Consider the following 13,564-nt stretch of genomic DNA (forward strand, 5'->3'; position numbering starts at 1 on the left):
CCTGTTGGAGGACCCATGACCTGCGACTGAGACAGAGCTTTCTGACACTGGGCAGTACGTTTCGCTCCAGAATGCCTTAATAGTCTTGAGATTTCATTGTGCCCTGCACAGATTCAAGGCACCCTGTGCCAGGCGCAGCAAAGCAGCCCCAAAACATAACCGAGCCTCCTCCATGTTTCACTGTAGGTATGGTGTTCTTTTCTTTGAAAGCTTCATTTTTTCGTCTGTGAACATAGAGCTGATGTGACTTGCCAAAAAGCTCCAGTTTTGACTCATCTGTCCAAAGGACATTCTCCCAGAAGGATTGTGGCTTGTCAATATGCATTTTAGCAAATTCCAGTCTGGCTTTTTTATGTTTTTCTTTCAAAAGTGGAGTCCTCCTGGGTCTTCTTCCATGGAGCCCACTTTCGCTCAAAAAGCGACGGATGGTGCGATCAGAAACTGACGTACCTTCACCTTGGAGTTCAGCTTGTATCTCTTTGGCAGTTATCCTTGGTTCTTTTTCTACCATTCGCACTATCCTTCTGTTCACTCTGGGGTCGATTTTCCTCTTGCGGCCGCTCCCAGGGAGGTTGGCTACAGTTCCATGGACCTTAAACTTCTTAATAATATTTGCAACTGTTGTCACAGGAACATCAAGCTGCTTGGAGATGGTCTTGTAGCCTTTACCTTTACCATGCTCGTCTATTATTTTCTTTCTGATCTCCTCAGACAACTCTCTCCTTTGCTTTCTCTGGTCCATGTTCAGTGTGGTGCACACAATGGTACCAAACAGCACAGTGACTACTTTTCTCCATTTAAATAGGCTGAATGACTGATTACAAGATTGGAGACATGTGTGATACTAATTAAGGAAACTAATTAGTTTGAAATATCTCTATAATCCAATTATTTATTTATTTTCTAAGGGGTACCAACAAATGTGTCCAGGCCATTTTAGAATATCTTTGTAGAATAAGCAATAATTCATCTCTTTTCACAGCTTCTTTGCTTTATTCTATGACATACCAAAGGCATGCAAGTATACATGATAAAATAGCTTTTAATTTCATCACTTTTCAGGAGGAATGAAGCATTATTTCAATGAGCTGTAAGGGTACCAACAAATTCGAGCACGTCTGTATATATATATATATATATATATATTTGTATGTGTTTTTTATCATGTAAAGCGCTATACAAAACTAAAGATTGATTGATTGATTGATTGATTGATATGGAGGCAGTTTGCAGTTGTTTGCTATCACACACAGCATACAGTTATGTGCTGCTTCCCATTTCCAGTCATCATTACTCACACCTGTTTTTCTCCCAATTTGTGAACTGTGGTATTGCTTGGCATGTCGAAAATTATGGGGGTCTGATCAGAAACATTTGTTAGAAACACTGAAGTAGTAAAAACATATCTTTTTAAATTCCTCAGGAAGCTAATGATGCTTCTTTGAAAATGGCTGCCTGCATGTCATGGATGATTCGAGATCGGGCAGGGACGTCTTTGTTCGCCTTTTCTCGTCAGTCAGTCACTTTGCTGTTTATGTACTCGGGTAGTCGCGTCTTTTGTTGGTGATTTTTAATACACACATCACTACTGTACTCTAATTTAAGACGCAGGATATTTTTGAGAAGCAAAATAATGGTTAAAGTGCATCTTAAAATGAAGGAATATGGTAGTTAACTGTCAAAACTGCAACTTTTGTTTACATGTATATGTCCATATAAAAATGTAAATGTTATCCGCAAACCACAAATCCATGTTAGTGCACAGGCAGTGTAGTGGTCAATTATTATTATTATTATTATTATTATTATTATTATTATTATTTATTTTTTTCTTAAGGTCCATGCCACATTACTCATGGTTGAAGGACTCAAGATGGCAGAGAACCAAGAGATGGCTGAGAAAATGGATGGGCAGAAACCCTTGGATCCTTCCCCACTCTTGGAATATGGTAATTAAATCAGGAAGTACTTCACTATATACTGCTGAATATCACATTATGGGGACTCTCTCTACCTTTGGGAGACATATAACATGCCCCTACAAAGTGATTTCATGTGTTTCACATCTACTGTTACCGTGCATGTGATTCTCTTCTTTCAGAAACTTCGGAACAAGAGTCTTATTCAGACAGGGGCCAGCTAGGTGGGAGACTTCAAGGGGTGGCTGAGATAGAGAATCCCCTCAATGGGATCGGGACTAAAGTAACAAGAGGTATGTTCACAACTGAAGGAGGACAGGAAGGGCCTCACAATGATGGACAACCAGAAGACATTCAGAACAAGGGACAGCTGGATTGGCTTGAAAGTTGCTGCCTAAACAACCCAGGTAGATACAGTTTGAGGCATTTACTTGTGTGTTCATCTCTAATGCAGACAAAAGCCACCAAATGTACATTGCTGTGCAAAAGTCTTAGACACATTCTCGAGTTACAATATCTCAAAATAAACTATACTTGAGCAGCTAATATGAAGTGTTGTAGTAGCTAACCCATCACATTTATCCAGCTCTTTCCATAGATGTTTGATAGGATTCAGATCAGGACTCATAGAAGGCCACTTCAGAATAGTCCAATGTTTTGTTCTTATCTATTCTTGGGTGCTTTTAGCTGTGTGTTTTGGGTCATTATCCTGTTGGAGGACCCATGACCTGCGACTGAGACAGAGCTTTCTGACACTGGGCAGTATGTTTCGCTCCAGAATGCCTTGATAGTCTTGAGATTTCATTGTGCCCTGCACAGATTCAAGGCACCCTGTGCCAGGCGCAGCAAAGCAGCCCCAAAACATAACCGAGCCTCCTCCATGTTTCACTGTAGGTATGGTTCTCAACGGGGGGGGGGGGGATGTATTTTTATTTGATATAAAATGTATACATGACATGGTAGTATTAAATCAGGTTGATTCTATGGTAGTATAACCCGCCCCCCCCCTCCAGAAAAAAGAAATAAAATTGTGCAAAATGTCTAAGACTTTTTCACAGCAGTGTATATCTCCACAAGTCACTCCATTAATTATCAGTCTCGGAGCCTGTCGCTACTGGAGAGAAATATTGTTTTTGATAAGTCTCTACCTTTGGGAGACATATAATATGTCCCCACAAGGTGATTTCATGTTAAATCAGAAAGGGCGCTACAATATACTGTTGAATGTCACATTATGGGGACTGTCTCCCAAAGGTCTATGTCCACGTCAGCCAGTTAATATTTTCAGTGTTGGGTGGCATCTTGATATGACATTTAAATGGCTTTTCTTTAAGCATCCACGTGAGGGAAGCTTGTATGTTTTTTGTAAATCTGCAGACATTACCAGCCTCATCACACCTATAACTGCTTTGATCTTCTGAACTGATCGCAATGTTGAATTTATATTCTCTGCATTGTGGAAACTCCTCTAGAAAAATCTAACTACTGGTCACGTTGATCTGTGACCTAAGATGGCTGCCAAATTGCGGTCATGCGACGTTCGTTTCTGGAAAATAAAGACCAAACGCTTTGAGATATTGGCTTCATATTCTTCTATTTTTTATGTGTGCTTTATTTTGTTTCTTAATAAATAATTCAGTACTTTGCCAAGACATGAGTTGCATCACAGGCTGATAAGTTATAAAAGTAGTGATATTTGAATTGAACCCTTTTAGGACGAAGCGTTTTTTAGTGGGATGGTCCCCCAAGACTAAGGTTTTTTTTTTTTGGCTGTTCTTTATTCTCTTCCTATAAAAAAAATCACTTTTTTTTTTTTTACTGTGAGAATTCATTTCTTTTGATTTGCATTTTAAGTCCTTGTGATCTAAAATGCAATGTCAAGCACAGCATCCCATGTCAAGCACAGAATCCTTCATTTTTCCAATGCTTAATGATAAGGTAAGGTTTCTTATTTGTTCATTAGAAATTAAGAACCATTACCAATGATAGTTGACACATGCTTTGCGATATCTTCAAATTTGGTACACTACTGTATTATAACATTCTGTTGGACAAGGGTCATTATCTGTGTCATTATTATTATTTCTTAGCAGACGCCCTTATCCAGGGCGACTTACAGTCGTAAACAAAAATACATTTCAAGAATCACAGTACAAGTATTAATACAATTAAGAGCAAGATAAAATACAATTATTTCGGAACCTTTACTAACATCTCAGAATCCACAAGATAATAGTGCCTAATTTTTCTCCTCACTGTGAGACAGAGCTTGCACCACCACCTTGCGCTTGTTTGAAAAATATATACAGCTCTGGAAAAAATTAAGAGACCACTGCAAAATTATCAGTTTCTCTGGTTTTACTATTTATAGGTATGTGTTTGGGTAAAATGAACATTTTTGTTTTATTCTATAAACTACTGACAACATTTCTCCCAAATTCCAAATAAAAATATTGTCATTTAGAGCATTTATTTGCAGAAAATGACAACTGGTCAAAATAACAAAAAAGATGCAGTGTTGTCAGACCTCGAATAATGCAAAGAAAATAAGTTCATATTCATTTTTAAAACACCACAATACTAATGTTTTAACTTAGGAAGAGTTCAGAAATCAATATTTGGTGGAATAACCCTGATTTTCAAGCATAGCTTTCATGCGTCTTGGCATGCTCTCCACCAGTCTTTCACATTGATGTTGGGTGACTTTATGCCACTCCTGGCGCAAAAATTCAAGCAGCTCGGCTTTGTTTGATGGCTTGTGACCATCCATCTTCCTCTTGATCACATTCCAGAGGTTTTCAATGGGGTTCAGGTCTGGAGATTGGGCTGGCCATGACAGGGTCTTGATCTGGTGGTCCTCCATCCACACCTTGATTGACCTGGCTGTGTGGCATGGAGCATTGTCCTGCTGGAAAAACCAATCCTCAGAGTTGGGGAACATTGTCAGAGCAGAAGGAAGCAAGTTTTCTTCCAGGACAACCTTGTACTTGGCTTGCTTCATGCCAAAGCTACCCGATTCCAGCCTTGCTGAAGCACCCCCAGATCATCACCGATCCTCCACCACATTTCACAGTGGGTGCGAGACACTGTGGCTTGTAGGCCTCTCCAGGTCTCCGTCTAACCATTAGACGACCAGGTGTTGGGCAAAGCTGAAAATTGGACTCATCTGGGGGTGCTTCAGCAAGGCTGGAATCGGGCAGATTTGTCTTTGTGAAGGACGCATGAATCAAGCCAAGTACAAGGTTGTCCTGGAAGAAAACTTGCTTCCTTCTGCTCTGACAATGTTCCCCAACTCTGAGGATTGGTTTTTCCAGCAGGACAATGCTCCATGCCACACAGCCAGGTCAATTAAGGGGACAGTGGAAAAGAAAATCCAAAAGGTGTTGTTAGCGGACGATTGTTACAGTACAGGGATGGTGGTGGTGAAAAACTGAAATTTCCGGTCAGTATGAAAGAGATACTGTTGTGCATATGCATTTATAAGGCATTTCGGGCACTTAAGATGCAATGCGACAAGCGAAACTGTGCAGTGATGCGTCCAAGCGAAACTGTGCAGTGATGCGTCAAAATGAATAGAACCTATACTTTTGATAAGTATCTTTCACACGACAAGCTACGCAGGAACGGTACCAGGGCAGCACTGGACTGACGAGAAATAAATAGGATTGAATCCGATTTTTTGCGATTTGACGCACGTCAACTAGGGCATTGAGCAATCGGAGAACAGCTTCAATGCACGTGGTCCAGCAGGGTGAAGCAGTTTCCAAAATGACGGAGGAAAAATACTTGTCGTTGAAAAACTACCCAGAGCTTTATGACAAAGGCCATCACAATTATAAAGATACAGATTTGAAAGGGAATATATGGGAGTCCATTTCGAAAGAACTGGATAAGCCTGGTATGTGTGATTTATTGCCATATGTGTTGAAATACCATCAGAGAAGACACTCATAATTTCCACATCATGTTGATAAGTAGTACCAGTCTTGATCATAGTTCTGTCAATAGCAATTTTGAACAGTTGTATAGATCTGGCAATTTTCAAACCTATCGCTGCTGGTTTGTGTGGTCATGTCGCTGCGAAAGGTCTCGTCGGGAGTCGTTGCCAATTAAAAAATCACTTTGTGTCTGGTGTGTGGAGACCTTTACTCATCCACTTTTTAATATGTCTTATGTAGACATTGATTTAATTTATATGTCAATTATAAAACCATGGCAGCCACTAAGCCAAGTCAGTTTTCCCCATTTACTATTTTTTTTTAATTTTTTTATTTAACAATAAAACAAACTGGTGATTTTATTGTTTTAAATGAATCCCAACTTTGGTGTTTGTGAAATAGACACAGATTCCAGGTGCAGGGAAAATGGTAGAAATAATATAATATCCCCTGTCAGATTTTGTTTTAAAACAACCCCCAATACATGTACTTGAACCAAATTTATTTTTCATACATTTATATATAAAAAATATTAACTTCATAAATTAATTTAATGTATAGAGTTATATGATGAAAATGCAGATTAAAGTATTGTTTTTTCTATATGGTCTCATTGTTCCGGGGATTGCTAAGCATACTAATGAAATCAAGTTATATAGCCCACTATTGTGTGCAAGTGGATCTTTCAAACTGGAGGACACAGAGATTGCTACATCAATCAATCTTGCTACAGTCCGCCACTGATGAAGTAACTTCATAATTGTATTTGTTATCTTGTGCAGGATGAAAGTATACAAGATGGGCCAAAGTAGATGAAGACCAAGTGCTTATCTATTTCAAGCCTTACAAGGTGAAAGCAGAAAACAAATGCCAGGTGAGATTGTAATGATTGTAATGGTGCCATACATATATTGAATATTTAGTTTTCTTATACATTCTGTCTGAGTCCGTTCAAAGTAAACACTCCCCGCCCCCAATAGCATAATCCTTTGGCATTTTACTATATTTTTAGTTTCTTTATTGGGGGTGGGGTGTTTGGGTATCCATATGAATTTTCCTGACAATTGGATAAGTTTGACGTAGGTGTGACATAGGGTCAGATGTAGAGGTGGGATGCTAAGAAATTCTCATGGTATGATAACTATCAGAAAAAATACCACGATTATCATATAATTATATTGCAGTGTAATTTTTTATATAAAATATTCAACTGGTTTTCAAATATGCAGATTAACACAAATCCACACACCTGTACTTTATTGGGTACCAGTATCTTTGCCTTCAGTCAGATTTATCAAGGTATTTGCATCAAAATGGGATTTACATCCTTTTTTTGTGAAGAAAACAATGTGTTAATATTGCTAGTAACAAACAATAATTTAGGCATACAGTACTTTTGAGTCTTTTAAAAGCCCTTTCACAAATGGTCGTTTGGTGCATGCTGAAGTACGGTTCAGTTCATTTGCAGGCATAAATGAAACATCCAAAACAAACTGATTCACCCCAGAATTTGCACCAAACCAATCGGCCTGAGACTACTTGTAAATACACAGATATACTGTATATGGTGCAAACTGTATTTGTGTAAAGACCATCATAAATATGCCCTGTTTCTTACATGCGGCTACTTTTTTATGTAAAGCAAACACCTTTGTATAATGGAACAGTCCAGGGATTATGGCTAGTCTGTAAATGTTATTGTGTTTTTGTTTGTTGTTTTTTTTTTTTTTTTTATATAAAATGTTAATTATTGTATCATTTAACAACTGGAATAATGGCTGGTTCAGTGTGTACTACCAGGGAATAATACCATAGAGAGGTTTTGGGGAGAGAGTTTTGGGGACAGGAACCATTCAGATGGTATTACCCCTGGTAATACACACTAAACCAGCTATTGTTTATTGTAATATATGGATTTGAGTCTGAACAATATGTGTCTTCCCTTTCGGGTCTGCGTGGTGGATAGACTGAAATGCCAGCTCTGCACAAGCCACACTTTGAGCTCAAGCTGATGTGTTGAAGTGATAATACCATCGTTCAGAGCCCAGCGAAAATATTACCATTTGGGTATTACAAGATTTTTTTTCTATGACGCACAGTAGTATTCTTTAGGTCTATCCATGTATTTCAATAGATTAACCTATATTAATATAAAAACATAAGAACATAAGAAAGTTTACAAACGAGAGGAGGCCATTCAGCCCATCTTGCTCGTTTGATTGTTAGTAGCTTATTGATCACAAAATCTCATCAAGCAGCTTCTTAAAGGATCCCAGGGTGTCAGCTTCAACAACATTACTGGGGAGTTGGTTCCAGACCCTCACAATTCTCTGTGTAAAAAAGTGCCTCCTATTTTCTGTTCTGAATGCCCCTTTATCTAATCTCCATGTGTGACCCCTGGTCCTTGTTTCTTTTTTCAGGTCAAAAAAGTCCCCTGGGTCGACATTGTCTATATCTTTTAGGATTTTGAATGTTTGAATCAGATCGCCGCGTAGTCTTCTTTGTTCAAGACTGAATAGATTCAATTCTTTTAGCCTGTCTGCATACGACATGCCTTTTAAACCCAGGATAATTCTGGTTGCTATTCTTTGTACTCTTTCTAGAGCAGCAATATCCTTTTTGTAACGAGGTGACCAGAACTGAACACAATATTCTAGGTGAGGTCTTACTAATGCATTGTAAAGTTTTAACATTACTACCCTTGATTTAAATTCAACACTTCTCACAATATATCCGAGCATCTTGTTGGCCTTTTTTATAGCTTTCTGAGTCAACATAAACTCCTAGGTCTTTTTCATAGTTCCCTTCTTCAATTTCAGTATCTCCCATATGATATTTATAATGCACATTTTTATTGCCTGCATGCAAAACTTTACACTTTTCTCTATTAAATGTCATTTGCCATGTGTCTGCCCAGTTCTGAATGCTGTCTAGATCATTTTGAATGACCTTTGCTGCTGCAACATTGTTTGCCACTCCTCCTATTTTTGTGTCGTCTGCAAATTTAACACGTTTGCTTACTATACCAGAATCTAAATCATTAATGTAGATTAGGAATAGCAGAGGGCCTAATACTGATCCCTGTGGTACACCACTGGTTACCTCACTCCATTTTGTATTATAGGTAAAAAAGAGATGGAGGATTTTTTGTTCCAGCACTCAAATATAAGGCATGATTGGACAACTGTCAAAGTGAAGATATTCAACGAGAAGAGCAAGATACAAAAGCTTTCACAGAGACGTCTGGCCAACCTCCAGGAGTGACACTGGGAATAATTACTCTCATTATTTCATGATGTTTGTAATTAAACCTTATAACTGTAATTGTAATCGTGACTGCAATGGTGCTAAAATACAATAATGTGGATGGATATTGAATTGAGTCTACTAAAGGCTGTCATTCATACCTGAATTCATTGTATGAGGGACGTTCTAAATGTTTTTAAAACACATACACTAATGGGAACCACTAATTTTCAGCTTAGCCACCGCCTTTAAGAATGCACTTTTCATATAGTTTTTTTTCTGTGAAGTTTTTGCTCGATTTGTATAATTTTGCGCACGACTACTGGCCACGATTGCCTCAGGTGGATACACTAAGAACTTAAGCCTTTATATACCTGAAATATGTCATTAGCATTTCTGATTGGATTACCTTAACCCTTTGCGGTCCTATGTCGGACCTGGTCTGACATCGCAATTTTCCCTTTCCGGTCCAATGTCGGACCCTGTCCGACATCATCAAAAAGACACAAAAAACAGGTCTCTAGTCTTTTTTCTCCGGAAAAAGCCGAGAAAACTATTCAATGGCCGAGTGAGACCGATAGGAGCCGAGAGAAGCCGGAAAAAAAAAAAATAGTGGGTGTATCTCATGAATACTGATAGACCCGACACTACATAGATAACACGGACATACACAAACAAGATAGCTGCTTCCGCATCCAGCGCTCAGAGAATATCACAGACATTTGCAGAGCTTTTTGAGATGTTATAGTAATAAAATAATGACTTGGATCGCATTACTGAGGTGTTTGCTGGAGATGCAGTACTGAGTGTCCTGTTGTTTTGAAGTGTCTTTTAAACCTGTTTTACTGTGAAAAAAAATACTTTTAAACAGCGCGTCTAAAATAAACTGCGTGTGTGAAAATAAATTGGACCTGACACGCACTTAATAAATGAACTGCAAAGGGTTAATATTTCACACAGCTACTATATTTCCAGTAACAAACATTAACTGATTTGGAGACTCCTGGTGACATGAAGTTGTAAATGCACACCATTTATTTATATATCATTTTTCATTTTCGTTTTACATTTTAATTAACATAAGTAAGATAAGTTAAATGTTTTAAACTCACCGATATCACCAAGATGTGGCTGGATCGGTCTAAGAAAACAGTTTGGTATGGTGGGCAATCGTTTTCTCGTTTCTTTTCTTTCCTGTTGGTTTGTCCTCTGCAGAGTGGGTGTCCCTCTTTAATCCTTTAAACTCTGCATATTTCTCAGCTTGGAAAGTGTCAATGTTGGGGCCGTTAATTGAAACAAACAGCATGCTGTTCAGTGTGCTTACATGCATTCGGCTTCTCTGGTCGGTCAGAATAAGGTTCATCACACTAAAGCCACGTTCACATTCAGCAGTGGACCACAGGAATTACACCTACTGTGGTTACCAGTTTGTTCAGGTTATCCCCCATGCGCTGAGTATCTTTGTGCTCTCTGAATTCCTTTATAGTTAGAGGTCGTGAAACGTTGAATTTTAAAGTTTTGCACAGATTCATAACTTTATCGTCCCCAAACAAAATTCTTGCATCCTCTTCTACAGGCCATGATGTGGGGTTGAGTACGGCTGCCTCCTCCAGGACCCCTTTATCATCAAATCTTCTTTCGATGTTGTCAAATAAAGCTTGTATGAACTGCGTGCGGAAACCTCTGTATTTCATTTGTTGAGCGTCAGATGGCTGTGTGATTGGAACCCCTTTAAATGCACCGGCTCTTGAGAACTCGTTGTTCATTGTGCTGGTATTTATTCAATCTCTGTCCTTCATAGCACATAGAGCTTTTAATGCAACATCAATCTCCGGCTTGACAGTGATGACAGTGGAATTCCTATTTTGAAGAAACAGGGATAGCGCTTTTAGCGTCTCGAGTGCATCTTTCATTGTTGCTACTTCCATTACAAACAGCCAGTTTGTCATCTTCCCCAGTAGACCACCACATTCTGCTTTGTCCTGTGAAGAACGTGAGATGTCTGTTGAACCATTTCTAAAAAATGTAACAAGGGCAGGGTAACTTTCCCATAAAGCAGTCACCGATGTGCAGGAAGATGACGGCCAACGGACGTCAGAAACTCGACCAACCTTGTGTATATGTACACAGAGCTCAGCAGCCACAGCTTCAAGTTGCCTCTGGTTCTTGGGACTTAGTGAAAAAAATGAATACAGTGAATCGATTAATAGCTGAAAATGACTTGCTTCCTTTACTGTTCGAACAGCGTCATGAACAGCAAGCTCCAGTTTGTGGTTCATGCAGTGAATCTCGATTAGATTGTTGTTGATCTGTTCTCGCAGAATTGATGCTGCCCCTTTGTATTTCCCCAGCATCGATGCTGCTCCATCAGTTGCAAAACCCAGCAGACGCTCTCGAAGTATGTCTGCAGTGATGCCATACTGATTGAGGCTGGAAAGCAACTCATCTGCAATGCCAGCACCTGTCCCCGACTTTAGCGGCACAATGTTAAAAAAATAGTTGCCTAAAATAATATAATTGTATGTAAAAATAATGTGATATGTTGTAACAATTGTAAGTTGCCCTGGATAAGGGTGTCTGCTAAGAAATAAATAATAATAATAATAATCAATTACATACTTTGCAAGTTGTGCAGCCATTTTGTCTGCTACAAACGAGAGCATATTACAACCTGCATGGTCGGAATGCAGCATGTTCCCAGTATCCAATCCATTAAGCTGCTGTAGCTGCAAAATGTTTGGATGCATCTTAAACGTTTTCTTTACAAATCATGTAGGCTGTTATCATTATGCTCGTCGTTTTTTCCGATCACTGCAGTGCTGTTTTCAGCAGCTTTCTCTATGGCCTGCTTTTGTCTGGCTTGCGCTATGTGTTCACATTTCATATGAGACTTGCATTTACCGTGTTCACTTATTTTGTCATTTAGTTTTTTGGCTGATGTTGCAGTTGTGCCATTCATAAAGGCCTGGTCAATTCCAGGTCGTCCTTTTATATGGGTTCCCAGATCACGAATTGCTGAACAAACCGAGCAAATGACTGAACCGCTGGGATTAGCCTTTAGCCAAGCGCGATTAGCCTTCCATTTTTTGAAGCGAGCCTGCCCTACACAGCCGCCGATATTAATTGCCTGCTCTTCTGAGGCCCCTATGCTCTCCTGTGTGTCAGTACACATAGGGTACATACCTGCATCGTCACCTTTGATAGCTTTATTTCTGCCGCTGCAGAAATAAAGCTGTCTAGAGGATGAGATGTTCAATTTGAGCCCAGTTTTGGCTGTTTTGGTGATTTTTTGTATTTTTCATTCATTAGTAGTAAACTGGCAGTTATAGAAAAATAGCTGAATATGTCAATGGTTTCCTCCCAGTTTCTCAATATCTCCACATTTCTTAGCCACATAGTCAGGTTTAATGTAAACTAGAAGTTGTGATCTTCAATTTAAACCCACTTTTGCCTGTTTGGGGGATTTCTTTCATTATTAGTAAACTGGCAGTTATATACCATTCTGTTCAATACAGTTGATTTGACTGCACAGCAAAAACCAGCTAGCTTTGAGGCTGCATACCTCCATAAATAGGAAAGTTCCACACATATTGCAAAAATGCTCTAGTCCACAGTGATCAGACCTACAATTTGAGACCATTTGGTGATAAAATGCAGCTTTGTGTCAATTTTAAACCACCCCAGACGTTTCTGTGCAATACTGTTTGTCATTTGTTCAAAGGCGTACAAATAAACACCTGTATTTGTTGACAGAGATGCTGTGTCAGTGTATAAACACCTGTATTTGTTGACAGAGATGCTGTGTCAGTGTATAAACACCTGTATTTGTTGACAGAGATGCTGTGTCAGTGTATAAACACCTGTATTTGTTGACAGAGATGCTGTGTCAGTGTATAAACACCTGTATTTGTTGACAGAGATGCTGTGTCAGTGTATAAAGGCCTGATCTCATTTACACAGGGGCTGTGTCAGTGTATAAACACCTGTACTTGTTGACAGAGACCGACTTTATACCTTAGAAGAAGGTAAAGCTTTTTTTGTAGCTCTGGTCATTTACTTCGATTCTGGCTGTGGTCATATAACTCAATTCTGACTCTGTTCATGTAGCAGTATTCTGACTCTTGTCATGTAACTCAATTCTGACTATGGTCATGTAGCACTATTCTGACTCTGGTCATATTCCAGTATTGTCACACTAAGTTCCAACATTGGCTAGTTCAGGGATCCCGGCTATTGTGTACTGCCCCAGTATAAATATGTTTAATCTACATACAAAGCTGTTTAATCTACCCTGCCCTCTGCTCCCTTTGAACTGTCCCCTGCTCCCTTTGTCTGTACCCTGCTCCTCTGCGTAAAAATGTCATTTTAAATACAACAAAGATCCGCACAGCAAGGGTATGGAGCGCATAACTTGGCACAGCAAGGCAGCTCCTAGCTGGGCAGATGCTGCAGCTCTGCCTC

Source organism: Acipenser ruthenus, unplaced genomic scaffold (genome assembly GCF_902713425.1).
Source record: "Acipenser ruthenus unplaced genomic scaffold, fAciRut3.2 maternal haplotype, whole genome shotgun sequence".
Classification (NCBI taxonomy): Eukaryota; Metazoa; Chordata; class Actinopteri; order Acipenseriformes; family Acipenseridae; genus Acipenser; species Acipenser ruthenus.